General features: G+C 61.0%; 1 protein-coding gene across 2 annotated transcripts in view; it reads left to right on the forward strand.

The window, feature by feature from the left end:
• Positions 1-2,449: 2,449 nt before the first annotated feature.
• The window catches only part of ZBTB46 (zinc finger and BTB domain containing 46), a 68,796-nt gene continuing 44,994 nt past the window's right edge, over positions 2,450-26,251 (forward strand). Inside the window, exon 1 of one of the 2 annotated variants that reach the window (XM_042930387.1) lies at positions 2,450-2,514. The gene's annotated coding sequence lies outside the window, so the exon portion shown is untranslated. Of the gene's footprint in view, positions 2,515-8,464; positions 8,516-26,251 lie in introns of those variants that run through there. The other variant, XM_042930386.1, reaches the window with a different exon arrangement.

Here is a 26,251-nt window from a genome sequence, read left to right on the forward strand (position 1 = left end):
CTCCCGCCCCTCACACCTCGTGGCGCCTCACACCTCCCACCCCTCACACCTCGTGGCGACTCACACCTCCCACCCCTCACACCGCATGGCGCCTCACACCTCGTGGCGCCTCACACCTCGCGCCCCTCACACCTCGTGGCGCCTCACACCTCGTGGCGCCTCAACCTCCTGCCCCTCACACCTCCTGCCCCTCACACCCCATGGCGCCTCACACCTCGCGCCCCTCACACCTCGTGGCGACTCACACCTCCCACCCCTCACACCTCGTGGCGACTCACACCTCCCGCCCCTCACACCTCATGGCGCCTCACACCTCCCACCCTGTGGCGACTCACACCTCCCGCCCCTCACACCTCGTGGCGACTCACACCTCCCACCCCTCACACCTCGTGGCGACTCACACCTCGCGCCCCTCACACCTCGTGGAGACTCACACCTCGCGCCCCTCACACCTCGTGGCGCCTCACACCTCCCACCCCTCACACCTCGTGGCGACTCACACCTCCCACCCCTCACACCTCGTGGCGACTCACACCTCGCGCCCCTCACACCTCGTGGCGCCTCAACCTCCTGCCCCTCACACCTCGTGGCGCCTCACACCTCCCACCCCTCACACCTCGTGGCGCCTCACACCTCCCGCCCCTCACACCTCATGGCGCCTCACACCTCCCACCCTGTGGCGCCTCACACCTCCCGCCCCTCACACCTCGTGGCGACTCACACCTCCCGCCCCTCACACCTCGTGGCGCCTCACACCTCGTGGCGCCTCACACCTCGTGGCGACTCACACCTCCCGCCCCTCACACCTCGTGGCGACTCACACCTCCCACCCCTCACACCTCGCGCCCCTCACACCTCGTGGCGCCTCACACCTCGTGGCGCCTCAACCTCCTGCCCCTCACACCTCGTGGCAACTCACACCTCGCGCCCCTCACACCTCGTGGCGCCTCACACCTCGTGGCGCCTCACACCTCGCGCCCCTCACACCTCGTGGCGCCTCACACCTCCCACCCTGTGGCGCCTCACACCTCACACCCCTCACACCTCGTGGCGCCTCAACCTCCTGCCCCTCACACCTCGTGGCGACTCACACCTCGTGGCGCCTCAACCTCCCGCCCCTCACACCTCGTGGCGACTCACACCTCCCGCCCCTCACACCTCGCGGCGACTCACACCTCCCGCCCCTCACACCTCGCGGCGCCTCAACCTCCCGCCCCCCACACCTCGTGGTGCCTCACACCTTGTGGCACCTCACACCTCGCAGTGCCTCAACCTCCTGCCCCTCACACCTCCCGCCCCTCACACCTCGTGGGGCCTCACACCTCCCGCCCCCACACCTCGCGGCATGCTGGTCAACACCAGGAGCCACCTTGGTGCCTTTGTCTCCACTGCAGTCCAAACTCTCCCCAGGGTTTACCGTTTTCCCCGTGCGTGTCCTCTGTCCCGAGACCCCGCCCGGGATACCGCGCACGGAGAGCGGTCCCGTCTCCCCACCCTGGGCGGTGACGCTGCCTCACGCCGCCCCCGGTCTGCGTGGCCCGGACAGGTCTGAGGGGCACCGGCCGGGTGCTTCGTGGACTTCCCTCGAATCGGGGCTCGTCCGAGGCGTTTCCTCACGATTCCACCCCCTTATGAGTTCTGGGGAGGAATACGACAGAGGCGAGCGCCCTTGTCGTCACGCCGCGCCCGGGGTGCCTGGCGTCCCCCGACGCCCCCGACGGCCTTCGCCCGTCGCCCGGTGAAGGCACTGCCTGCTGGGCTCCCCACAGTAAAGTCCCTCGCTGTCCCTTTCTCCATCCCCTCGTTCGGAAGGGGTCCCCCGGGCCCAGTCCACCCTCACGGCGCGCGTGTGGGTTCGCCCACCTCCCGGAGGGGACACCCACACGACCACTCGGGGTCCGGGAAGATCCATCTCCCACACGTAGCTCTCCGTCGCCGGGTGACTGTGCTCCAGGGTCCCGGCTTCTCGCCTCGTGTGCGGGCCGGCACCGGCTTGACTTGCCGCCGGTCGGACCTGGCTCTGGCTGTCTTCCTTGTCACCCCCGCGTCCCTCTGTCGGTTCCGGAGCACTTGTGTCTGGCAAGACCTGCTCCGCGCACGCTCAGCCTGCGGTTCCCACGCCGGCCCGGGCATCAGCCGCTTCTCCCAGACGCCCTCTTCCCAGGTCCCCACTGTCACCAGACACGCTCTCACCGATCTCTCTCTCTCTCTCTCAGAAGTTTTCTCTTATTTGTTTTGGGGGGGGGGGGGTGGAGAGAGAGAATCCGAAGCAGGCCGCACGCTGTGGGCACCGAGCCCGATGTGGGGCTCAAACTCACGAACGACGAGGTCGCGACCTGCGCCGAGGCCAAGAGTTAACCAACCGAGCCGCCAGGCGCCCCGCTCTCGCCGGGCTCTTGACGGAGTGTTATCGCCTGGCTTCCTCCCGCAACCCAGGGGTTCTGGCTCGCTCTCCAGACGGAACACCGCTGGCGTGCGGGAGGCTCCGTGCGCTCCGCGAACCTTGCCCGACAGGTGAATGAGGGAGGGGGGCGTGGGGGCCGGGGGCTGCCACTGCTCAGGGTTGCGGCCTCTCCACGGCCAGCACGCGGACTCAGAAGACACTCCTCCAGCGGGAGTGGAGAGGCACGCACTTGGCCCCGGAGGGTAGAGCCCTTCGTCCGGCAGGCCCCGGGCGGGGGGCGGGGGGGGGGGGACCCTCGGCCGCCTCTGTTTCCTCCCCCTCCCGGCCGCTAGCCCAGGAGGGCCAGGTGACCCTGGGCGAAGACGCCCACGGGGCACAGAGTAGGCGCTCAGGAAGGGGGCCCTCGTCTCCTCCTTTCCGGCTAGGACAGAACCCGGCCAGGCCGCGGCTGACATGGCTCCCCAGTGCCTCCCCCACCGCGTCCTGGCCTCGCAGCTCCTGGATGGGACACCGGGGAGGGCCAGGTGTCCCTTTCACCTGCCGTGACTATCTGCCGCCATCGCCGGCCTTTGCAACGTGAGCCTCGCTGGCCGTGGCCCTAGGGAGCAGCTGCGTTCCTCCGGTGGAGACTGAGGCGCCCGGCCCCCTTGCCCTGCTCCAGAGCTGACTGGCTGGTTCCCCGAGGCTGGGTTTCCAGAGCCCGGCTGAGATGGAATTTCAGCCCCAAGCCCGCACCCGCAGCGGGTAGCGCTGCCTCCTGGCTCAGCCGGGCAGGGACCAGCTCACGGACGCCGCTTGCCGTGGCCCCCGGGGAGCAAGGGCTGTGGAAACCCCATGGGGGGTGGGGATCAGGGAAGCATCCCTGGAGGACAGGATGCCACCACGGGGACCCCAGGATGAGTAGGGGACAGGAGGTAAAAGGAAGAGGAGGGACAGAAAGACGAAGGACTGGGCCCGCAGAGGTGGCCGGGGGTCAGATGATAAGGGGACCTGGGCTGGTGTAGGGCGCTGGGGTGGTAACACGGGAGGGAGCCCAGTGCTACCCCTCTGAGCTCAGGCTGGCTTTGGACAGCGGAGAGCCAAGAACTGGGCCCACCTGGGTCTGGGGAAGGCTGGTGGCCCCCAGAGACAGACCTGGGGGGAGAGGGAGGCAAAATGCCCTCTGACCGTTGCCAGGCCAGGGCAAAGTCGGTGGTCAGGCCCAGCCGTCCCCGACCCCCTGAGGACAGGCCCCAGCACTCCCCACAGTCCCCTGGGGCTGCCCAGGCCACGCCCCAGCTGCCGTCCCACCCCTGTGCTGGCCTGGCCGTGCAGCTGGCACTGAGGGTGGTAGCTGTGCTCTGTCTCTCCCCCCCCCCCCCCACTTCTGTTCCATTCTCTTCCCGCCCTTTCCCCTCTGCCTGCCAGGCCCTTGGCCCCCAGACGCGTCTCCAGCTTTCTGTTCTCTGACACCAGCTCCTCCCGGGGAACACAGCAGGTGTGGCCCAGCCTCGGTCCCGGAGGGCAGGTCTGGGAGCACGGCCCCTGTGCTGGGGCCTGAGGGTGCTGGTGGGAGCGGCGGCTCAGGAAGGAAGGGTGCTGGCGGTTGTCAGCGGCACTTCGGAGGGACGGCTGGGGGTGAGCGCTTGGAACGGAGACGGGGCGGCAGTTGGCGGTGGCAGCTGGACGGGCAGTTGGGGCTTGGCAGGGGCGCCGGCCCGGAGGACAGCTGGGGTGGGGCGGCCGTGGGGTTGGCAGGTAGCCCCTGGCCCCGAGCGACTCTGGAGGGTGGTCTCGGGGAGGCCCAGCAGGAGAGCAGGGCCAGCTGGCCACAGACGTGGGCGGGGCGGTGCCGTGCTGCAGCCTGGAGCCGCCTCGCCTCGGCCGGTCGGTCCCCCCCGGGGTGACGTGCAGGGGCGGGTCCTGCGGGGCAGCCCCAGCATCCTCAGGCCCGCCCTGCCCTCGGCCCCTCTGCCTCCCCGGTCGGGTCCTGCTTCCAGCAGGGGCTGGGAGAGGGCAGGGGCAGGTTCCGGGCAGCTCCCCGGGAGGGGGCAGGACTCCCAGGGCTGTTGCCATGGGGATGGCAGAGCAACACCACCGGTTGGAGAATAAACAGACAAGTTCTCCGACTGAAGTCAGCTCAGAAAACCCAGCTGGGGGAGCACGGGGGTGGGGACGCTGCCTGGGGGAAGGTGGGGTGGTGGTGAGGGCCTGGCAAGGGTGGGGGGAACACGGGGGCTCCGGAAGGAAGGTGCGGGGGATGTCTGCTGCTCCTCCTGTCTTTCCCACAGCTCCCCCTGGGCTATGCCGCACGGGAGCAAGCCCGTGGGAGGCAGGGCCCTGCTCCCGTGGTGGCATCAGAGCACCTGGCATGAGGCTGGACCCCTGCCAGCTGCTCTGCCCTCCTGAAGCCACGCCGTGGGGGTGGAGGACAGGGCGGGGGCTGGCCGAACACCTGGTGCAGGGGGCAGCGCCAGGACCTCATGGGGACCCTGCCGAGCCGAGTCTGTCCTTCAGAGGTCCGAGGGCGGGGGCAGCATGTTTTGGGGGGACTGCCGTCAGCAAGCACATCTGTGGGCCCGACTGCCTTCTAGCACTTTGGCCCTCAAGCCCCCTACCCTGGCCTGCCGCTGCTCATTCTTTCCAGGCCCCCAGACTGTCACAAGCCTTGACACGTCTCTTGGGCAGGCTGCTGACAAGCTCACACATGTGGCTAGGGGTGAATTTCCAGAATGACCAGCTTGCAATGACCAGGGAGTGCAGAGCCTCAACCATCCGCCTTTCTTTCTTTCTTTCTTTCTTTTTCTTTCTTTCTTTCTTTCTTTCTTTCTTTCTTTCTTTTTCTTTCTTTCTTTCTTTCTTTTTCTTTCTTCCTTCCTTCCTTCCTTCCTTCCTTCCTTCCTTCCTTTCTTTCAAGTTTGTTTGTTTGTTTGTTTATTGAAGGTGGGGGCAGAGAGAGAGAGGGAGACAGAATCCCAAGCAGGCTCTGAGCTGTCACCACAGAGCCCGATGCGGGGCTGGAACCCACAAACCGTGAGATCGTGATCTGAGCAGAAACCGAGTTGGATGCTTAACTGACTGCGCCACCCAGGTGCCCCCCCGACCAGCCATTTCTTAACCTGTCTCGTCTACCAGCTTAGCTAGGGCGGGGACCACATTCAGCTCACCAGTGCTCTCAGGCACCATATCCCCTGCACCCTCTCAGACACCCGTCTGCGAGACACTGACCCCGAAGTGCTGCTGAGGTCGTACCCTTGGTCCTCACCTGTTCCCAGAGCTGCTTCCACGGTGAAGCTGCCCTCAGAAAGGCCATCTGTTCGCAGACAGTGAGAGGCCAGCTGATTGTCAGGTAGCAGGTACCGCCTAGAGTCAGTGCCACGCCTCAGCAGTGAGGGGCAGGGCACGTCATCTGCACGGATGTCCGGGGGATCCAAGGAAGAGAGGAGGCTTTGCAACCCAGCCTGGCATCTGCCCACTGTGAATCCAATCCTGGCAGCAGCTTAGCCGACACTGGGCACTGATGAATGTGGGGTCCCTGGGGCCATGCAGCTAGTATCTCCCCATCGAAGCAGATGCGCTGATGTGGCTCCAAGGAGTCCAGCTACGTGATCCCCTTTTTCTCCTGGCTCTGCTGAGGCCACAGCTGTTGCTGTTGGCTGTTTGTTTCTTTGTGTGTGTGTGAATATAAAGGGGTTATTAGTTCACAGAACAATAACCATCTGGAGGTAGCAGGCTTCAGGTATGGCTTGATCAAGCATCGCTGGGACTGTTCTCGCTTCTGCCTTTTTGGTGTTATCGGCTTCCTCTTCAGGCTGCTTGCCTTTCTGTTAGTTCTTGGAGCAGAAAAGATGGGACTTTCAGTCCCATCGCTGGAATGCAGGAGACAGGTAACCTTGAGGCAGGGTAGGGGAGTGGTGGAGAGAGAGGGGCTTATTCCAGAACTCAGCAAGCCTTTCTGTCGGGAGCAGAAGCCCTGGGCTGTGATGGGCTCTGGTCCTGGTGAGACAAGGGCTCGGTTCTTGCGGGCAGGCCTGCTGAGCAACGACTGAGCACCACTGTGTGCTCTGACTGAGGTAGGCTTTGCAGCTCTCATTCCCGCACCCACAGTGGAGGTGACAACTCCGCAAGGCTGTTCTCTTTGCAGAGCGTCTTAGGGGACTGAGACATCTCGGGAGAGACTGGGCTCCCCGAGAGGAGGGCAGGCACCAGGGGTCTGGTCCTCATCCGTTTGGCCCCCTTTCCACCGTGGGCTACACGGGTGCTCTAGGCAGGCAGGTGGGGAGACTCCTGCCGAGAGCGCCCCCTGTCCTCTCAAAGGGAGGAGGCAGGTGACCCGCTGGACTCTCCCAGAGGCCTAGGGGCACCCGCTTCTTCCCAGGGCCACTGCGTCCAACCTTCACTTCCTGGCTGAGGAAACTGGGGCCTGCTGTTCCAGACCAGGAGGATGTGACTGCGAGGGTCCTCCACAGAAAGGCTCGGGAGGGGGCTCGCGGGCCGGCAGCGCCAGACCAGGCAGCGGGAAGGGAGTGCGGTGAGGGTGTCTGCACAGCCATTTCCAGGCGCCGGCTAGAAGTGAGGGAGTGTCCGGGCCTTTCATCGCTGGCTGCCAGACCGCGGCTCGCCCTTGTGCACTCAAGGAGAATTTCCCCCGCCGCCTGCCCTCCCGCTGCAGCCCAGTGAATGCCTCCTCACACATCCTGAGAAAGCATCCATAATGGCCCGCCGCCTCCCACCTCCCGAGGAATTCCGCGGCGCTCGGCCCCGGGCCCCGCAGGGAGGCAGGGCGCAGACGGCCCGCGCAGCCTCGCCATTGGATGGCCGGGTCGTGCTCCACTCCTCTGCGCGGCTGGCTAGCCACAGGCTCACCTCCCTTCCCACCGCCGCGCCCGCGGGAGGAAGCGAGGTGGCCTTTGCCCCCGCACAGGCCAGCCAGGAATGTGGGGCCACGCTTCCCATTCAGCCCGCCCGAGGGCTCGGCTCGACGACAGCGGGGGCGAGAAGGGAGGCGCAGGGCCCATCCCGGGCAGCACGACTCCAGGTCGTGGAGGGGGGTGAGGGGGCCGGCTGCCCCAGGCGGCCTGTTTCCCCGCTCCTTCGCCCCTTCCCCGGGGGCCGCACCCGCGCGGGACGCACGACGCGGCGGGAAGGACCCTGCGCGCGCAGCCGCCGGCGCTCCTAAGTTGGCCGAACCCAAGCCCCCGGGGGCGGGGGCCGTCGCGTGGCCCGCGCCCCGAGGTGCCCCTCTCCCCGGGAGCGCCGAGGTCCCCCGACGGCGCGAGCGCGCGGCCACAGGCCCTCTCCAGCCGCGCGCCCCAGCGCCGCCGCGACAGCGCTTTCTCTCCGCACCGCGCGAGGTCCGCACCGCCTCCTGAGCAGGCGGGGAAGTCGCGAAGTTTGCGAGACGCGCGCGGCGGGACTGCGCATCGGGTCGTGGGGACAGCCTGTGGCCCGGGGACCCGCGCGCCCCCGAGGAAGAGGCGCGTGGGCCGCGCCGGGGAGGAAGGGGCGGGGGGGGGGGCCCTAGTCCCCGAGCCCCATCTCCCGCCGCGGTGCTCGGCCCGCCGCTCGGCCCCCCGCGGGCACCCGCACCGGCGCTCCGAGACCCCCACGCCGCGCCGCCCCCGCCCCCCGCCAACCCAGGGGAGGGGGCTTCCCACAATGCCCAGCGAGCTCCAGCCCGCACTTCCGCTGTCCGGCCGCCCACGGGGCGGGCGGGGGGGGCCCGGAGGAGCCGACCCCCGCCGCGGCCCCCTCCCGCCCCGCGGCGCCGAGCCCGGGGCCCAGCGAGGGGCGGGGCCGGCGGCCGGGCCGGCGGGGGCGGGGCCCGGGGCGGTGGCCGCGGCCCGGGCGCCGCTCGGGCCAATCAGCAGCGGCCGGGCGCGCGCCGGGGGGCGGGGTCAGGGTCCGCAGGCGGGGCGCGCGCGCGGGCGGCGGGGGCCGCGGGGTTGGAGCGGGCGCGGGGGCGCGCGCCGGCCTGACGGACGGACGGACGGACAGACGGACGGAGCAGCCGAGGCGAGCGCGCAGCTCGGACCCGCCCGGACGCAGCGCTCGCCTGGCGGCGGCGGCGATCACCGGCGCCGGTCCGGCGGCCGCGGCGCCCGCCCTCGCCCGCGCCCCATGGGGTCACAGGTAAGCGGCGCCGGCTCATTGTCCGCGCGGCCGGGCCGGCGCATCGCGGCTGGGCCCGGCCAGGGCCGCTCCGAGGCCGGGCAGCTCCGAGCCGGGGCGCGCCCCCGCCGCCTGCTGCCCCGCGCCCCACTGCGCCCCGCCCCGCGGGGGCGCCCTCCTGGCGGCGATCGGCGCGCCCCGGCTGCGGCTTCGGGGGCGGCGGCGGCGACCCAGCCCGGCCCCCGCCGATCCTGAAGCTCGGGCGGCTCGGGGCGGGGCGGGCGGGGGCGGTGCGGGGTCCCCGCGGGGCTGCGCGCGGAGGCGGCGGCGGCGGCAGCGGCGGCGGCGGCGGCGGCGGGGCTGCCCGGCGCCCCTCGCCCTCCGCGCCTCCTGCCGCTGCCGCCGCGATCCCTCCCCCGTCACCTCCAAAAGGGGAATTTTCCAGCTGGTAATTTCTGCTGCGTCAACGCCCGGCCCCAGGAGGCAGCCCAGGGGCGTCCTGGCGCCCCCCGCCCGCGCCGTCCCGCGCGCCCCCCGCCCGCGCCGCCGAGCCGCACCCGGACCCGCCCGCGCCGAGTTTGCCAAGAGTCGGAACTGCGGGAGGTGGGCGCAGGAGGGTCCCCGCGCCCCACCAGGCCTTTGGGGTCATTGTCTCCCCCTGACGCCGGCCACCGGCCTCGTCTCCATTTTAATTGCTGGATGAACCAGGGCGCAGGGGCCTCGGGGCCGGGTGGCCAGAGGAGCGCGGAGGAGACGGGGCGCGCGGAGCGGCCAGGGGCGCGCGGAGCGGCCAGGGGCGCGCGGAGCGGACGGGGCGCGCGGAGGGAGCCGGGTCCGCCGCGAGCGGTGTCTTTGTTTCTCCGTAAATAGACATGTCAGTTTCACAGGGTAGCACGAGTCACTGTCTGACAACTCAATCCGATGGCAAATGGGGAATTTTCTGCGCCAGGAGGAGGGCTGTGGCTAGTTGGGGTTCCCCTGGCCCCGGTAACAAATTTATTATTTGTAGGTGTAACGGACCACGCACAATAGGGCTGGACCGAGGAGCCTGGGTACAAGCCACAAGGGGTAAAGAACAGATATTTTCTGACACCGAGAAATATAAACAAAAGAAAGTTTGACTGAGATTCACAGCGAATTTCCTCGCGCTTCCCGTGCTACAATCTCAGCTACGCATTTGTGGAGGATTACGGTGGCAAGATCGTTATCAGCATTGTTTAAAGAAATGCTAATTAGGCAACGCGTTTTGCAAACTGCTGGGCGCGGACACCTGTGCACGGAGTGCTCGCGTGCAGCTTAATCGGGTCAGTTGTAGAATCTTTCCTGTCGGATTTATTATCAAAGCTAACTTTCCGTGTGGGTAACAGACTTGTGGATTCACTGTGTGGCTGGCCCGCTCGCTGCCTGTACAAGGCAATATTTCCACTCTGCAGGAATGGAAAATAGCTCGTTCCTCAGAGAGAAATTTAGAGGAGGGCTTTTCACATGAATAATGAAGTAAACAGTAGTATTTTATCATACTGGAGTCCTTTCATTTGGTTTATTTTATGGTAGTTTTAGATATTTTGCACTGAAAACTGTGGGGTGCCTTGTTATTCCAGAAAGAATTAAGTGAATGATAGGCATGCTGAGGCAGAAGTTACTGAGATCTAAGCCCTGTGTCCCCTATAAAGTTAGTTGTCCTCTTTATAGTCTCTGCTGAAGGAGGGACAGGGGTGGTTGTTGTGAGTTTTCTTTAGAAGATAGTGGAAGGTCCTCACTTTGGGCCTTTCCTGGAGACCAGCCTTAGGGAAGGCATTTTATTAAGCCTCTCGTTGACGTCATCTTGGATATAAGAGTTTCGTTTTGATGAGACCATTTCTGTTCAGGTTTGCCTGTTTTCTCTCTGAAAATGCCTCGTTCCTGTGCTCAGACCCCGGTGATGTCCACCTTCTGGGGCTCAGGTGACTGCCGCCTAGAGGGGCACCACCCTCTTTGACGCTCTGTGTCCCCACTCAGTTATCCAGGGCCCGGTGATTCCCTAACCCCGGTGACACCCGTGCTCCTCTGTCACACATGAGCACAGAAAGGGCAACACAGACCCCTGGAAAGGGCAAGATCACTCCTGGTTTAGAGGAAATGCTTAGGCCTGACGCCCTTTTGCTGCCAGAGGGTGTGTTATTTACAAACATGTTACACGAAATTAAGTTTTAAGAGAGTGAACTTTCCAACGTTATCCGTATGTGGGGCTTTTCAAATTAAAAGAAATTGGGCCACACTGTCCCTGTGGTATGTGTTTCTGGGACAGCTGTGTGGCCCTCCTGCTTTGTTCTCTACCAGAGGTCTTGGACCAGCCTGTACGAGCTGAGGAGACCCACTTAGTGCACGGTGCTTAGAAGAGCGCCCGGTCACCTGAGCTAATTCCTTCCTTTGCTGACACGTCATGTGCCCAGGTGCCTTCTTGGCTGCCGTGTTAAGGTGAGGGGAAGGTTCTAGAAGCCTCCGTCCCTCCTGTCCTCCTCACACCTTGCAGCACAGCACCTGCCACGGCAGTCCATTCTGGGAGTTGGCATTCCTTCCTGACCCATGTTCTCATAAAAATATAGGCTTTTGGGGCGCCTGGGGGGCTCAGTCAGTTAAGCGTCTGACTTCAGCTCAGGTCATGATCTCACCGTTCGTGGGTTTGAGCCCCGTGTCGGGGTCTGTGCTGACAACTCAGAGCCTTGAGCCTGCTTCGGATTTTGTGTCTCCCTTTCTCTCTCTGCCCCTCCCCCCATTGATTCTCATTCTCTCTCTCTCTCTCTCTCTCTCTCTCAAAAATAAATAAACATTAAAAAAATGCATAGACTTTTTATTTCCTCTGACCTAACGTAATTTACCTTAAAGTCTGTTGAGTGATGGCACATTGCCCAGAATTCCCCTGTGTATCTGTCCCCTCCCCTGATAAAACATTGCTACCAGTTTCCTTTAGTGGGCTGGCTGCTAAGAACGAGTGGATGATTAAAAATCTCTGTTGAGGCCACGAGGCTGATTTAAGTGTTTGAAATACTGTGTCATCCTGATTGTGGTTCTGATGCCTTCGGCCCCCAGCTCTGGCTGTGCGTGGCCTGTATGGCTGGGCCTCACGCCATGAGGTTAGGGAAGGGTTCCCTCTTTTCTGCCATTCCGGCCTGAACACTTTGCGTCTTACATGTGCAGACCCAGGCTTTGTGTTTTGGTTTGCTAGTGATGGCAGAATGTGGCCTGGGATGTTATTTGTAGATGAAAAAGTCATGGAAGACAGAGATAACCTTTCCTAACAAACTAGAAAGTTTTTCTGTTAAAGGGTAAAAAGAAACCAGGCCAGTTAAATTTGATCCTAGTATGATTTATCCAAAGTTTTCTGTTAAATTTCTTATCAATAATGCTATTTAAGTCATATTCAGATTTAAAAATTACTGGGTATTTTTAAACATCATTATTTGGACTTAAAACTCGCGAAGGTAGGTATTTTAGACTAGAAAAGTGAGAAATAATGTTCACGCAGTTTTGAACTTTGTGTGTTGACAGGTGTGCTTTTGAGTCACATTAGAGAGACACTCCCAAAGTTTCTTCTTTTTTTTAATGTTTACTTATTTATTTTGAGAGAGAGAGAGAGAGATCGGGAGTGGGAGGGGCAGAGAGAGAGAGGGAGACAGAAAATCCCCAGCAGGCTCCGGGCTCTGACCTGTCAGCACACAGCCTGACTCGGGGCTTGAACCCATGAATCTGTGAGATCGTGACCTGAGCTGAAACCGGGAGTCTGATGCTGGACGTACTGAGCCACCCAAGTGCCCCTGGCCCTGTTTGAATCTTAAAAACGTTTCTTTTCTCATCCCATCCCATTTAAAGTAGTAAAACTTCTTTTTTTTTTTTTTTTAATGTTTACTTATTTTTGAGAGAGACAGTAACAGAGCATGAGGAGGGGAGGGACAGAGATAGAGGGAGACACAATCTGAACCAGGCTCCGAGCCTGATGCGGGGCTCAAACTCACAAGCTGTGACCTAAGCTGAAGTCAGATGCTTAACCGACTGAGCCACCCAGGTGCCCCTAAAGTAGTAAAGCTTCTGAGTGCCATTATCCTTTTATTTCAGAAGCGTTAAGTCCGCTTAGGAAATTTTGAGAGAGGCAGAAATTACTCAGTTTCATTTAGAGACAGAGAACACGCTGGTACAGAAGGTAGCAGCTGGCCCAGGGTCACCCACAGGTTCACGGGCACACAGGCCCTCCTCAAACGGCAGACCGGCTGCAGGCCTGGCGGCGGCCCCGTGCCCCACGAGGAGCCTGCCCACACCTTGTCGGGTCAGACGCTCCCCTTCCCGGTGGGTCTGATGCATAGACCCACCCCGCATGCCCTCGTTGCCCCGGGGAGGGGGTGGGGCGCTGGGGCCCGGCAGGTGCCGCCTCAGGCCCTGGGGTTGAGTGTCTCTGGCTCCCCGCCCTCGTGCTTCTCCACGCGTGTGCAGGGAGGTCGGCACCGCCCGGTGTTTCCCAGATGGCGTGTTTGGGCCTGGGCCCCGGACCCTGGACCCTGGAGGCTGCGGGTCTGGGCGGGCCTGAGCCCGGGGCCCGTGGCCGGAGTCCCAGGGCTCCCGGGTGGCGGCCTTGTGCGTTCTCCTCCTGCTGCCAGAGAGCTCCTTGGTATGCGGGCCGCTTCCGGCGCGGCCTCCGGCAGACGGCAGGATATTTGCGGCGCATTGGGACTCTGGGGACTCAGCCGGGTGCCCCTTCCCTCACAGGCGCCCTGCCCTCCGGGCCCTGCGGTGGCGGCTGGTGCGAGCTCTTCATGCTCCCCGTTTGGGTGCCACTCCGTCCTGCTTCCTCCATCCGCTTCTGAGTCGCTAGAGGTGGCGCTTTTCCTGTGCGACCTTCTGAGATGAGAGAGAGTTGGGGATGGGAGTCCTTGCAGACTGGACTCGCAGTTGCTGAGCGCTTGGGGCCGGCTGCAGGGTGTTTTCCGTAACCACGCAGAGGTGCCCGTGCTGTGATTATTTGTCAAGAGAGCCCGAAGGAGTCAGGACGTGCAAGGGCGCACGGGTGGGCACTGGGCAAGGCCCTCGCCTGAAGCCAGGGGGACGTTTCTGAGTCATGTCGCCCCGTGCAGCTCGGTAATTCCACTCAGCTTGTCACAGACTATCTTTCCGTTTTTGCTCTTGGTCGTACGTGGGCAACTTTGGAAGTGGAAGTTCACAGGCCTTTCCGCGGGGATGTGGTGGTTTTCCATCGCCTGTGGCGATACAGAAACACGTTTCTATATCGTTTCGTTGTTTTTGTTTCATTTTGTGTGAAGGCTTTTTTTCCTCCAACCTCAGAGTAGTTTGAAGAACTTTTCAGAGCTCCTTAGCAGACACTGTGCACTGGGGCAGTAACCACACATCTGTGTGGCCCACCGGGAGGCCGAACAAAGTGATTTTTAATACTGAGTAGGCTCGGCTTTCTCATTTTCTTTTCTTGTGTTGGCAGAATGAGACCAGACAAGGAGTGAAAAGGTGACACTGTCTTTGGCCGCCCCTTTGAATTAAAGTTGGCGGAGCATTCAGCTCTTCATCTTGGGGTCGTGAGTTCGAGCCCCATGTTGGGTGTAGAGGCTACTTAAATGAATAAATACACTTAAGAAAAAGAGAGAGAAAAGTTGGTTTGACACTTGCCCGCCGAACTTGATTGGGCAATGTAGTGAACATCTGAGGAGTGGATAGGTGGTCTTCTGAACCTGTTGGCGTCTCCTCTGCTCTGGCTTCCGGACTGCCGGTGCTGCTTTGCTGTCTTCGGCACGGTGGAGACCCAGCTGGCCTTGCTGATGGGGCAGAGGGCGGCTGGCGAGGTTGCCCGCAGTACTGCAGAGTTCTCCCGATGGAGAGAGCCACGAGTATTTCCAAGGTGTGTGTGTGCACTCGGGGCCCGAGGAGCAGGTTGGGAAGGGGTCAGCACTGAGAAGCACGCCTTCACTGTGTCCAGCACAGAGGTCGGGGGCTCGGTCAGAGGCCAGATGTGTCTTGCCGTCTTCTCTCCTGGGACCAGTAGGCATGCCGTCCTTGCGCAGGGAGAGCGGACGGAGCACCAGCACGGCAGCCTCCCGGTGCACTGCCCACACCTGCTCAAGATCATTCACAATCCTCTTACTTTTTACTTAAGCCGATCTTTGTCTTGTTTTAAGCAAGAATATCCACAAAATCGTGCGTTTGATGTCGGTTACCCTTTTTGCGTGCCCACTAAAGCGAGCACGTGACTCTCAGTGCAGACACAGGTTTGTCCAGGAGCTGTTCTGGAGCTGCCCTTGGTGTTGCTGTGGTGTGCGGGCCACCCCTCGGGGTCCACCCTTCTCTGCACAGCTGCCTTCCGCTCTGTGCCTCCAGAGCAGCCCACACACCACACCTCACTCGTCACTCAGAAGGGCGCGTGCTGCGCTCTCCCCTTGTCTCCGCCCACAGCCCACGGGAAAGGTCTGGTGCTTCCACCCAGCGGCAGGGGCAAGGGCCACCGAGCTGTTGAACGGCCACCCCTGCCTGGGTTCTGGGTTCTGAACGCCGGCACCTTTGCCGCGTGGCTTTCCTGGGTGAAGGGGCGGACTGTATCGTGGTTCTCACCTTGGAGCCCCTCGGACAGCTTCAGAAAGATGCATCTCCCAGCTCTGCTGCACACCACTGACTTGGATGGGGTGCGTGTTGGCGCATGGGACACACAGGAGGTGCAGAACCACTCACGCCCCATCTCATCCGGCCTTTGTGATCATCTGACTGGGAGCAGTGCTCTGAGTTAGGTTGCTGTTGTATGAGTTTCCGGGACTGTCGTGACAGAACACCACAGACCTGGTTTCTATACAATGGAGATTCATTCTCTCACGGTTCTGGAGACCAGGAGCCCCAAATCAGAATGTGCGCAGGGCCACACTGTCTGCAAAGGCTGCAGGGGAGGACCCATCTGTTGGCAATCCTGGGTGCTCCTTGGCCTCTGGATGCATCACGCCAATCTCTTCTGTGTGTTCTCATGGTCTCCTCCCCTTTGTGTCTAGATTTCCTTCTTACTTTGTTTTATTTATTTTTTGTTAAAATTTTGTAATGTTTATTTATTTTTGAGACACGGAGAGAGAACAAGCTGGGGAGGGGCAGAAAGAGAGGGGAATGGAGGGTCCCAAGCAGGTTCTGCGCTGTCAGCACCAAGCCCCACGTAGGGATCAAACTCACAAACTGCGAGATCATGACTTGAGCCGAAGTCGGATGCTTAACTGGCTGAGCCCCTTAAAATTTTTTTTAAGTAATCTGTATACCCAACTTGGGGCTTGAACTCATGACCCCGAGACCAAGAGTCACATGCCCCTCCAACTGAGCCTGCCAGCTGCTCCTGAATTTCCTTATTCTTTTAAAACAATTTTTTAATGTTTTTTTAATGTTTTATTTATTTCTGAGAGCGGGGAAGGGCAGAGAGAGGGAGACACAGAATCTAAAGCAGGATCCAGGCTCTGAGCTGTCAGCACAGAGCCCGACATGGGGCTTAACCCACGAACCACGAGCCAAAGTCATACTTAACTGACTGAGCCACCCAGGCTCCCTGGGATTTCCTTATTCTTAAGAGGGTATCAGTTACGTTGAATCAACGTCTGCTATGATGACCTCACCTTAACTTGATTAGATCTGCGAAGACCCTGTTTCCAAACAAGGTCACATTCACAGGACTGGGGGGGGGGTGGTGGTTAGGCCTGAACGTGTGGGACGTGATTTACCGTAGCTTGTATTTGCACGTTTGCACGTGTGCTTCTCAATCCTGCGTTAGTGAAGGTTCTCCGGTTGCCAGGCATCACCTCTCCGGCCGCTGGTCCCTGGATGGCACAGCAGAGGTGGCCTGTGCAGCAGGCCCAGCCCCATGCCTGCCACATGCAGGGCTCTCAGCTGCCAGCGAGGCCCTTGCTTTGCTGAAGTGCATGTCCTGAAGGGGAGGTGACAAAGACAGACAGACGGGCCTCTGAGACACAGATGGTGACCCCTTCCCCAGACAGGTGCCCGGGGAGGCTACCGGGACCAGGTTCTTCTGGGTGGTGGTGAGTAGGGCAGAGTGAAGGGTAATCAGTGGGGCTGGGGGTGGGGGGTACTCTGCTGCTGCTGCAGAGAAAGTGCTGGATGCACGTGTGCCCTGTGTGTGCCCCGATGGATGCACGTGTGCCCTGTGTGTGCCCTGATGGGTGCACGTGTGCCCTGTGTGTGCCCTGTGGAAGCACGTGTGCCCTGTGTGTGCCCCGATGGGTGCACGTGTGCCCTGTGTGTGCCCCGATGGATGCACGTGTGCCCTGTGTGTGCCCCGATGGGTGCACGTGTGCCCTGTGTGTGCCCGGTGGACGCATGTGTGCCCTGTGTGTGCCCCGATGGATGCACGTGTGCCCTGATGGGTGCACGTGTGCCCTGTGTGTGCCCTGGTGGATGCACGTGTGCCCTGTGTGTGCCCCGATGGGTGCACGTGTGCCCTGCGTGTGCCCCGATGGATGCACGTGTGCCCTGATGGGTGCACGTGTGCCCTGTGTGTGCCCTGATGGGTGCACGTGTGCCCTGTGTGTGCCCTGTGGAAGCACGTGTGCCCTGTGTGTGCCCCGATGGGTGCACGTGTGCCCTGTGTGTGCCCCGATGGGTGCACGTGTGCCCTGCGTGTGCCCCGGGATGCACGTGTGCCCTGCGTGTGCCCCGATGGATGCACGTGTGCCCTGCGTGTGCCCCGATGGACGCATGTGTGCCCTGTGTGTGCCCGGTGGACGCATGTGTGCCCTGTGTGTGCCCCGATGGATGCACGTGTGCCCTGATGGGTGCACGTGTGCCCTGTGTGTGCCCTGGTGGATGCACGTGTGCCCTGTGTGTGCCCTGGTGGACGTACGTGTGCCCTGTGTGTGCCCCGATGGGCACACATGTGCCCTGTGTGTGCCCCGGTGGATGCACATGTGCCCTACGGACACACGTGTGCCCTGCGTGTGCCCTGATGGGTGCATGTGTGCCCTGTGTGTGCCCTGCGGAAGCACGTGTACCCTGTGTGTGCCCTGCAGAAGCACGTGTGCCCTGTGTGTGCCCCAGTGGATGCACGTGTGCCCTGCATGTGCCCTGCGGAAGCACATGTGCCCTGTGTGTGCCCTGCAGATGCACGTGTGCCCTGCGGAAGCACGTGTGCCCTGTGTGTGCCCTGCAGATGCACGTGTGCCCTGTGTGTGCCCCAATGGATGCACGTGTGCCCTGCGTGTGCCCTGTGTGTGCCCTGTGGAAACACGTGTGCCCTGTGTGTGTCCCGATGGGTGCACGTGTGCCCGGTGTGTGCCCTGCGGACGCACGTGTGCCTTGTGTGTGCCCCAATGGATGCACGTGTGCCCTGTGTGTGCCCCGGTGGACGCACGCACGTGTGCCCTGTGTGTGCCCCGATGGGTGCACGTGTGCCCTGTGTGTGTCCCGGTGGATGCACGTGTGCCCTGTGGACGCACATGTGCCCTGTGTGCCCTGCGGATGCATGTGTGCCCTGTGTGTGCCCCGGTGGACACATGTGTGCCCTGTGTGTGCCCCGATGGGTGCACGTGTGCCCTGTGTGTGCCCTGCGGATGCACGTGTGCCCAGCTGCCCCACCAGGTCATAGCCAGGCAGCGAGTGAGGCTGGTGGCACCATTTCAGGACAGGTTTAGCGCTTCTCGTAAGATACACGGGAAAGCAAAGGAGCAGCTGTTGAAACGCAGTCTTTGAAATGGAGAAAACTCGGTCTTGTGCTAAAGAAAACGTGGAGCTGAGGGCATCGTCGTGCCCTGAAGTGGCCGTGAGAGCAGGAGTGTTGTGGGGACGTGGACGAGGCCGTTGTGGTTTAGTGATGTACTGTCCACGCTCACAAAGGCGCGGTCCCTCAAACACTGACCCCGCGCTCGCCAGGAGGTTCGGAGGTCGTTTAATGAGCCAGGAGCTCTGCTCGCCAGGCAGGCCGCTGGGGGGTGGTTGCTGCTGTCACTTCTGTTCACGCTCGCTCGCGGTCCCCTGTGAGTGACGACCCGGAGAAGAGGGCCTGTGCCTGTGCAGCCCCAGAGCCGCGGCCTGCGGGTCCCATAGCACCTTAGAGTCTGTCTGCGTCTGCATCGCGGGATCACTTATTCTCCCTAAACTACAAGCTGTGTGGGCCCCACCGCGTGATTCTTACTGACCCGGGACGTTTTCGAACACGTACAGAACTGGCGTAAACGTCCTTGTCACGCAGCCGCACTGGTTCCCATTTCGCTGGTGTCCCTCAGCGTCTTGCTCTGGGCCGCGGGCTGGGTGGGGTTAGGGTGCTCTGCGGGCCCCGTTTCCCTGTAAGGGCTGTGCTGTGGGGCGGCCGTGCCGGCCTGGATCCGGGTTCCCCTCGGGCTGTTGTGTCTTCGCTGTCGGTGGCTTCGATGGCACTTGCGGTGGCGCCTCGGGGACCTCATTCACGTTTATCTTACACCGTTTGTTGGTTGAAGATCGAAGCTGTTGCTGTAGCTGCTTGCACCTGTGACCTTAAGGAGCCCCCCACTGGCCCCCGGGAGGGTCTGGGACCAGGCGCAAGGGGCCGTGTGCGTCGGGCAGAGCGTCTGCAGGAATGATGTCCACATCAGAGGGCTCAACTCATCATATCTTAAAGCCCAGTAGTTTTTACGTTTTGGTGACTGCTTTTTTTTTTTTTAATTAAAAAATTTTAAATATTTATTTATTTTTGAGAGAGAGAGAGAGAGAGACAGAGTGCGAGCAGGGGAGGGGCAGAGAGAGAGGGAGACACAGAATCCGAAGCAGGCTCCAGGCTCTGAGCTGTCAGCACAGAGCCCGAGGCGGGGCTCGAACCCACAAACCATGAGATCATGACCTGAGCTGAAGTCAGACGCTTAACCCACTGAGCCACCCAGGCACCCCTGGTGTCTGCTTTTAAAAACACGTGTGCTTTTGGGGCTCCGAGTTTGGAATTTTCCTGTTAGTGAGAAAGTTCTCCGCGTCAGCGGGTTGACTCCAGGCCTCAGTTTGCCGTTTGCAGGCCTTTCCTTTTGAATGTTTTAACGCGTGCTTCTCAGCTTGTTTGGAGCCGCGCCCTGTTTTTGCCTTAGTTTTCTTCCCAGATAAATGGTTTTGCCCACAGCCGACACTGGGTCGGAAGAGGAAGAGCTGGCCCGCCAGAGCCACGGGCGTGGACGAAGTCAGTGTGTGGCTGAGCCACGTGGGCTTGGTTCTCGAACTCCGGTCTCGTGAAGAAAACGTGGGGATTTTGGCGGAGCGGGGGGGAGCACAGGGGGTGGGTTCATCCGTCGCTGTTCACGTGCTGCTTCCCAAGTGCTGTGAAGACGTGAAGGCCACAGCTTGGGTCCTGTGGCCTCTCTCCTCTGACACCAGCAGGCTTGGGGTCTGACGGGGCCTGGGGACGGCGGACGGCTCGCCCCTCGTGCTTGCAGGCCAGCGTGTGTGTCCTGCCACTCGTGTCATCCTGCTCAAGATCGTGGTGACAGACGTCACTTAGCCGCTGCCCTCTGTCCCGGACTGTCAGTCAGTGAAAGATGTCACCGCGTGTAAGGGAGCCGGCGAGGTGGTGGCACACGCCATCCCCTCTGTGTGAGCACAGAGGGAAATACCAGCAGGGAAGGTGACAGCTGTGCGTCCAGAGGGCCCACGGCCCAAGGAGGGTTTCCTTTTGTTCCTTCGAAGTCAGGCTTGGGGTCCCAGGGCTTTGGCAGCCACTCCACTCCAGGCAGTCGGGGTGGGGGGGGGGCGGCAGGAGGGAGAAGTGTGTGTTCTCCTCCAGGGGGGACCCTGCCCCGTGGTGCTTGGAAGGTCCTAGAGGAGCCCGTGGCTCACATCGGCCCGGTTCTGGGGGCCAAGGAGGCAGACCGTCCTCGGTCCTGGTGGCAGTATCTGTGAAAGTCCGGCCCGGGCTCCACGGGGGCTCTCCCAGCCCAGGTGGGAGGGAAGAAAGGGAAACATGGGTTTCTCTCATATTTATGCTGCGTTCCTCCTCTGCGACGTTAATTTCGAACGGTTTCATCCTGCCCCGTGCAAGTGTTTGGTCTTTGAGTTTCATAAATGAGCAACTTGCCATGGGGGGGGGGGGGGCGGGGATCTGAGCAGACGTCTTAGGTCCGTGGTCCCAGCTGTCACTTCTTTCCGTCAGTTTATTTGTTGTAAACTCCTGAGCACCAACATGAACAACCTTTCATTGTTCCTCTGAGTTGGGCCTTGTTCAGATTTAACGTCATGGTTTCCTTGGCTGCTTGGGCATTTCAGTAGTTTCTTACATCGTGGTATTATAAGTAGCATTAGCAACATCTTTGAGCAAGTCAGCATTTGGGGTCATTTCCTTGGGGTCGAATTTCCCAAAAGTAGAGTTACTGGCCGAAGACGTGTGTTTTGTCTCACCGTGTGCTGCAGGCTGTGTTCCGGAAGGACCCGTGGCCTGCGGTTCTCTGGTTGCACGTGATCACCATCATTGGGTTTTTGTGAATCCGTGTTAATCTTTTCAGCTTCATTCGTGCAGATTTTTTCTTTGAAATCTTTTCTCAGAGTCTAGTATGTTTCACCAGGTTTCTTCTAGGCTTTGCCCAGACACCTTTACAGGTTTAGCATTAAGTCACGGGGTTCACTTTGAGGCTGGCTGTGGGGCTCACCTAGCACCCCAGCCAAGACCGTCCTCCAGTTGTCACCCGCCTCGGGGCCCTCTGTAGTGGGCCTGGGGATAGGTATGCGGGGCGGGCTTGGTGACGAAGGTAGATGACGGCTGGCCTGTGTGGCCTCATTCCCGAGGGCTTTGTCATACAAGGGTACCCGGCACCCCTGACCCCATGCTGTAAGGGCAGGACCCCGCCCGCCCACTGGCTGCCCAGAGAGACAGCACCTTCAGTGCCTGCTTCCTGCAGCTGTGGTCACTGCCAGCAGGGCAGACCTGGAGACCCCTCGTGTCTCTGCCACGTGCCCCAGAGCCCTGAGTGGCCCCTGGTAAGTTCCCCTTGAGACCCAGGTCTTTCCTTGTGAATCGGGAGTTTCATTTCTTACCGTGCCTTGGGGCTGGTCCCAGCCCAGCACTTGACAGAGGGGCTTTCCCTGGGAGAGGCCATCTCCCTTACGTGTAGAGAGGGGGCACAGGGTGCCTGAAACCTCCCCTCCTCCCCCCGGTCCCAGCCCAGACCCTGCCCCTCCCACAGGGCTTCTGCCCCACGGCCTCGGACTCCTGGTGGGTCCAGGTGGCCCCCATGCTGGTGCCCACTGCTGGCCAGGGCGGCCCCGCCTTGACCTCCTGCCTTCATCACATGCCCCTGCCTTGGGCCCCTGCAGCCTGGCCTTTGCCCCCAGGCGGGCTCGGCTGGCCACTGATGGGGTTGCCAGGGACCAGGGTGATCTCTTTGTTGACGGCTCCGGGACTGGCTGTGTTGTTGATGTCCCTGTGAGTTAAGGAAGCTGAGCCATCGCTGGGGGCCGAGCGGTCCTGGCTGCAGCTGCCCACCTGGTCTGCTTCCTGCTCTGGCGATGACCCTTCAGTCAGCAGCTGCCTGTGCGTCCTTCAGTCCGTGGTGTATTCAGCATGTAACGAGTGTTTACCTGGGAAAGGCCTGTGCTGTCTGCTACTGGTCTCAAAAGGTGACGGAGACGAGGCGATGATCAATGCTTGTGCCCTGCTCAGGGTGGTCCTGGCCCAGCTGGCCCAGCTTCGCATGCAGCGCCTTTTTTTAAAGCCTGTTTATTTATTTTGAGAGAGAGAAAGTGCGTGGTGGGGGAGGGGCAGAGAGCGAGGGAGAGAAAATCCCCAGCAGGCTCCAGGCTTTCAGCTCAGAGCCTGACTCGGGGCTCAAACCCACGAACTGTGAGATCGCGATGTGAGCTGAAATTAAGAACTGGGCGCTTCAGTGCCGGAGCCGCCGGGTACCCTGCCGGCAGCGCCTTCCGTGGGCCAGAGGTGGCTCGTCTACGGCGGTTAATAGGAACGTGGCTGTGTGAACACGTGGGCTAGTACTTAATGTGAACAAACGTTGCAAAAAGTTTAAAACTGGTGTATCTGGTTCAGGGGTAGGTGGGCATTGTCTGAACTATTCTTACAACTTTCCCGTAAGTTGCAAAGTGTTTCAAAATGAAAAGTTGAATCCCGCGGCACAAAGGGTTCATCCCGGTGCGGAAGAGCAAGGTGTTGATTTCATTTCGTATTTGGAGTCTGTTCCTGTCTTGACGCAGGGAGCGCAAGCGCTCGGTTAGCATTCCAAGTCACAGCGCGTCTCAGGCTTAAAGTTCACAGAAATAGTTTTTCTGCCTCGTGAAGCTGTTCAGCTTTCTTTTTAAGAAAAAAAAGTCCAGGGGCGTCTGGGTGGCTCAGTCGGTCGAGTGGCCGACCCTTGATTTCGGCTCAGGTCATGATCTCGGGTTTGTGGGGTGGATCCCCTCTCGGGCTCTGTGCTGACAGTGCGGGATTCTCTCTCTCTCCCTCTCTCTGCCCCTCCCCTGCTCGTGCTGTTTCTCTCTCTCCCTCTTAAGACAAATTTAGTTGATGTGTAGGACTTTCATAACAAAGTACCACAAACCGGGGGCTTAAAACAACAGGAAAGTGGGGCCAGAGTTGCAGTCAGGTGTCCCAGGGCTGTGCTCCCTCCCTCTGAGGCTCTGTGGAAGGGTCCTCCCTGCCCTGTGGTTCTCAGGGCTCCAGGCCCTGCATGGGCTGTGACCCCATGGCTCTGTCTCTGCCTTCAGATGGTCTCTCTCTGTGTTTGTGTCTAGATTTCCCGTTTTTATAATGACACCAATACCACTGGGTTATGACCTCATCTTCATAAAATCTGCAAAGACCCTAGTTCCAAATAAGGTCACATTCACAGGTACTGGGGTTGGGGCTTCAACATGGCTGTTTCTGGGACGCGACTCACCCACAACAGCGAGTGGCCGCGTCCACCCCCGTCACACGAGTGCCGTCACGTCTGGAGCCATGTCACCTGGGCACTGATGGCTTGGAGCTGGGATGTCATGGAGCGTGTGGCTGGTCGGCTGCGGCCTTGCCGTCCACTCCCCCGGATCAGGGATTTGCCGTCTCCTACTTCTACGAGCGCTTCACGGGGGACGTTTGAAAAACACTTCTTGAGTTTAACACGTAAGATTTCAGTACTACAGGTTTAATGTGAAAAAGGCACCATAGTCATGTTGACCCAAGAGTGTGCTCAGAGATGTGTTCCTGTGCTCAGAGGCCGGTGCCCTGACTGGGGAGGAGCTCCTGGGAGCTTCCTGGAGGGGGAGGCAGCGTCTGGCGGCTGGAGGGGTTTGCCACCCCTCCTCTGCTCCGTGCAGAATTTGCCTTTGTAGACAAGGCCCGTTAAAACAGCACGTAAGTACTGCCCAGCGCCTCACGCGTTACCCGAAGGCGCTTAGCTGCCCTTAAGACCAAGCGTGGTTTAAAGAAGAGGCATCCGGAATAGGACCCCGGTCTAGCAGGAGGTGTCTGGGGGGAGGAGCGCAAAGAGCTGACCTCTTCCCCTTTCTCTCCCCCAGCCCACAACACAAATTCCCCCAGGCCAGCTTCCCAGCTGCGGAAGCAGAGAAACTGGAAGTCGGTCGGAGCTGCTGCACTCGCTCAGCCCTCAGGTGGATTCGGCAGGCGCGGGCCCTGCCTGCTTTGGCCTTTTTCTGAGGGCTCTCTCGAGACCCCTGACCCTGCTCAGGCCTTTTCCGTCCTCCCCCAGCCCCAGGGCCCGCTCCTGTGCACCAGAAGCTGAGTTAGGCCGTCCGGGGCTCCTGCTGAGTCTCCCCTCCCCTTGGAGTGCTGGTCCCTGGGTCCCTGTCTTGGTGACTGCTGCCCCAGCCCTGAGGCCGAATCCTCCGCAGCCGGGCACTTGGCTGTCAGCTGGCTCCCGGCCTGTCGCCGGCACTGCCCGGGCTCCCCCTCGGACTCCAAAGGGTGGTGCCCTCACCACCTCTGTTGTGGGCCTCGCGTGCACTTTGAACCATCCAGAAACACAGAGGCTCGGCGTCTCTCGAGCTTCCGTGGCCGACTGGGTTCTTCTGCCCACGTGATGTCGGGTGGGCCTGCGGCTCCCCGGCTGCTGGGCTGGAGTGGCCAGGCAGGTGGCTCAGTGGTCGGGTCAGGGCCCTGCTGGGGTGCCCTCTCCCTCCATATCACCTTAGCTCCTGTAGCCGCACAGACCTGCCCACCCAGAGAGGTGGGTGCCGTCAGCTCCTCGAGGCTCAGGCCAGGTCAGAGAGGGAGAGGCCGCCGAAGGCCCTGGACTCTCACGGGGGGCTTCTTCAGAGGCCACTGCGACCCTCTGAATGTGCGCTGCTCCCTTCCCCGCTGCCCGTGACTGGTTTGTGCCCACTCTGGGGAGCTGCCCCGGCCCAGCCCCTCCCCGTACCCGCACAGCACCTTCGCGCTGATCTAGAATCATCCTTGCTGTGACTCTGGTCTTGGTGGTGGTACTGGGGCAGGGGGGGAGGGTCTCTGTGTAGGGAGTGGTGTCCTCAGACCTGGGTTGGCTCTATCACATTGGTGGTGCAGTGAGAGCCTGAATTCTGCTCCCACGGTTAGAAATTTGCTCAGACGGTCTTCAGTGGAAAGGGGGCACCTGAGCACAGGGGCGGGGGACCAGGGTGGGGGTGTGCCCGAGAGGGAAGTGACACCAAGGCAGGTACGGAGGCCGCAGGGACGAGAGGGAACAGAAAGCGGCAGAGGAGGGGCCGGAAGTGGGGGCTGTGCCCACAGACCCGCAGCCGGGGCGGGGGGGTGGGCGGCTTTGCATGTTGCATGTTTAGACGCTGTCGGCTGCAGCGTGGAAACTGTGAAGTTCTCCAGCAACTCCCGCTGCCTGTGGGTTCTCACCAGAGAAAATTCGGGTAATACCACTTCCCGTGTCGCCGGCCACCAATGACCGTTCGACGTGTAAGAGTCTGATCTGTAAAATGATTTTTCATCGTGGGTGTCTTCACCTCGAGTTGTTCAGAACATAGCAAACCATCTAAGCACTTCACAGGGTGGGAAATAACATCTGCATGGGGAGGACAGAGCTGAATTTCAGGGCCGCGCAGACTTCCGCAGAGGAGCATTTCCCTGCCGGCTGACCGGTGGTGTTCCTCGGCGGGGGGCATGGTGTCTGCGCGAGTCTCCCTCCGGCTGAGCCCCGCAGTCTCCCCCACTGCCTCCTCGGGGGCCCATCTGTCCCCGTGTCTCCGTCCTGCACAGACACCATCGGTCCCATTGGACTGGGGCCACCTGGTGACCTCATGTGAACCAGCTACTCTGCAACCACCTGTCCCCGAGTAAGGCCACGTTCTGAGCTCGTGGGGTTAGGGTTGCAACGAACAAACCTGGGGGGACAAAACCCACCCCACCACACGTGGTGAGAAAGCTCAGGTTTGTGGTTCACGAAAGCAGATTTCTAATGGACTTCGCGGAGGCATAACTTGCACACAGCAAACTGCCCTCATTTAAAGTGTCTCTCTGTGGGTCTGCACGTACCTGGGTGCCAGGGACACCATCGCAGAGGACGCGTCCCTCAGCGCAAAGTCCCTGAGCCCTCAGGACTCCGCCCCTTCGCCGGCTGCAGCCACTGCCCTGCCTCGCCCCGTGGATCAGTCTGCACGTTCTAGAACTCCGGTAGAAGGCGGTTCACGCATGCTGCTCTGTGTGGCTTTTTTCACTCAGCACGACCACCGTGAGATCCATGCGTGTCCAGGAAAGTGACGTTTGGGCTGGAGGTGCGCGGAGACCTTCCTGCCAGGTGCATCCCTGTGTTGGAACAACACTTACTTACCGGTTTGCCTGTAATGTGCGCTTGGGTTGTTTCCGGGTTACGACTG

The sequence above is a fragment of the Panthera leo genome, chromosome A3 (genome assembly GCF_018350215.1).
Source record: "Panthera leo isolate Ple1 chromosome A3, P.leo_Ple1_pat1.1, whole genome shotgun sequence".
In the NCBI taxonomy this organism is placed as follows: Eukaryota; Metazoa; Chordata; class Mammalia; order Carnivora; family Felidae; genus Panthera; species Panthera leo.